Raw genomic sequence first — 2,522 nt, forward strand, 5'->3', positions numbered from 1 at the left:
AAAAAAAAAAAAAAAAAAAAAAAAAGTTTTAGTAACAAAAAAATCTTCGTGTCGTTAAAGAATAGCAAACACATACAACTATGTTTACCAAACAGCAGCACTGTGAACGGGGGTCTGCCTATCCCCCAAAAGCACCTGAAAAAGACTCTGTCTTGTCAGTGTCACAATGTGGAAGAACCAGAAGAGAAGATGAGAGGTAAAGGTGGGCTTGGCTGTAATTTTAGAGCCATGCTTTAATTTTCAGGGGGAGGTGGGGATGAGAGAGAGAGAAGGGACTCAGTTTGGAGAGCTGGAGTTTGGTGTGTCCTAGGTTCCTTAAAGAAGAAAATCCCTATCACTATAAAAGCAGTTTGTAAAAAAACAATAGGCAAAAAGAAACTGTGACTAATCTGGGTCACCAGAAAAGTAATATGCTTTCTGTTTGTGTTCATTGAAGACAGGGAAAATCCAGACAATAAATCTGGCATTAATAAAACTACTTGAAGATGTTTTCCATTTTCACCATAAAAGTGGCCCATTAAACAAAATCAATGAGAATTTTCTATTTCCCCCAGTGGAGCTATTGATGATGTCACTAAACCATGGCATATTTATGACAAAAGCACATAACCCTTGATAAATAAGCATGTCTTATGAAGATTTCACCAACATTAATATGAGTTTAACAAAAACATACTTCATCACAAGATGCTTCATTCAGAAGCCTTGGTTAGCGGAAGAGGTAAACCCTTTTTGTAAGAAAGCAGAAGCTGTTTGTGAGAAATGGGAACAGCAAACCACACCTGCAAGTAACAGGATAATGGCAATATTCCCGGTGCCACAAGCACAGAGGATGTCTTCTTAGGGGCCTGGGAACTCAGAAGAGACACTTTCCCTTTGTGTGTGGAGATTAGCCCCAACTTCGCCATCCTTGCGGGTCGGGTCGGGGGCAGAGCTCCTGAGTCACTTTCCATGACACAGGAGGTCAATGAATTCTTTGAGCCCTTGCTTACAAAACTGGGAGAGTTTGCCAAACACATTCAGAAACTCTGGACTGGAACCCCATTTTGAAAGCAACTTGATGGGGTTCCATCAAGAACCCCGAAAATGTCACCGGTAGCTCTTCTTAATTCTAGTCTTCCAGGCAGACAGGGGAAGGCTGCTGCTGTCCTCACTCCTCCACCCCAGACCCGGGCTTTCCCCGCAGTCCCTGGGGCTCAGCATCTATTTCCTTCCAGGGGAGTAGAGACAGGTGAATCAGGTGATACTTGGGTGGAAAGAGTCTCCTATAAAACCTGTCTCCTTAGTGGAGCCCTGAGCTTCTCTGCCATAGGCCCAGACTAGAGCTGGTCTCACCTGGCCACCCTACAAAAACGAAAGCTGCACGGTGCAGTGGCAGGGGAGAAAGTCTACAGTCCATCACTACTGAGACGGAGGAAAAAACCCAGCCTGCCCCCGCGCCCTGTGAGAGTCAGGGTCATCGCTATCTCTCTTGAACGACAGAATATTAGGTCAAGGTCAGCAGATTGTCATTATAATCCACTAATAACATTAATTACAGCTTCTTAGGCGTGTGCAGTAAGAAACATACATTAAACACTTTCAAGTTCCTGTTTTATTCTTAGTTGCTTTCTAGCACTTAAAAAAAACACCTCCTTAGCAAAATGCAGTTGCTAGGGGAAACTGGCAAGCAGCTGAAAACGAGAAAAGTCAGCTACAATTCGGAAAGCTACAGGTGTGTGGGGGGCGGTGATGGAGGGTGTAGTTTTTCCCCTTTTCTTCCAGGAAGACAGATAAATTCCGCACCCATAAAATACTGAATTTTCAGAACTAATACTATGCCGTTTCCTTCTCTCCCCTCAAGCCCTCTTTTCCCTGCCTCAGTGGTCCCCCACCCCAGCTCCCAGACTCCAAGGGGAGCTGCCATCACCCTGCACCTCAGCTCTGCAGAGTCCACCCTGGAACATCTCCCAAACGTGGACCGCCACCTCCCCTGCCAGGACTGCCTGAGGCCAGAGACGCCTCATTTCTTGTCTGGACTTCAGCAACGGTTTTTCTATTTTAATAAAGACAAAAATGATTTAAAATTTCTCTGCTTCAAGCAGAATAGGAACATAAAGAACAGGCCTCCTCCCTGGAGGCAACCCATGTTAACAGATCCAAGTGTATTCTTCCAGAAATGTTTCACATACGTAATAAGTACTAATAACTGAATTATCATTCAGAACATTTATTAATCACTTATTATGTGCCAGGCAGTGTTCTAAGCACTCTTAAAGTATCAACTTACTTAAATATTCACAACAACCCTACAAAGTGTGCTTATTATTTATCCACATTTAAAGATGACCAGAATGCCAAGTGCACAGTTAGTAAATGGAGTCACAATTTTAATTCAGACCATCTGTTTCCAGTGCCAGGACTCTTAACCAACACACTACCTTGCCTTCCAGGGTGTGTGTGTGTGTGTGTGTGTGTGTGTGTGTGTGTGTGTGTGTGTGTGTGTGTGTGTGTGTGTGTGTGTGTGTGTGTGTGTGTGTGTG

General features: G+C 44.0%; 1 protein-coding gene across 1 annotated transcript in view; it reads right to left on the reverse strand.

The window, feature by feature from the left end:
- The window catches only part of FHIP1A (FHF complex subunit HOOK interacting protein 1A), a gene marked incomplete at its 5' end in the record, with an annotated part of 38,547 nt that overhangs the window by 7,578 nt on the left and 28,447 nt on the right, over nucleotides 1-2,522 (reverse strand). The window lies entirely within an intron of this gene.

The sequence above is a fragment of the Lipotes vexillifer genome, unplaced genomic scaffold (assembly GCF_000442215.2).
Source record: "Lipotes vexillifer unplaced genomic scaffold, Lipotes_vexillifer_v1.1 scaffold2539, whole genome shotgun sequence".
NCBI classification, from domain to species: domain Eukaryota; kingdom Metazoa; phylum Chordata; class Mammalia; order Artiodactyla; family Lipotidae; genus Lipotes; species Lipotes vexillifer.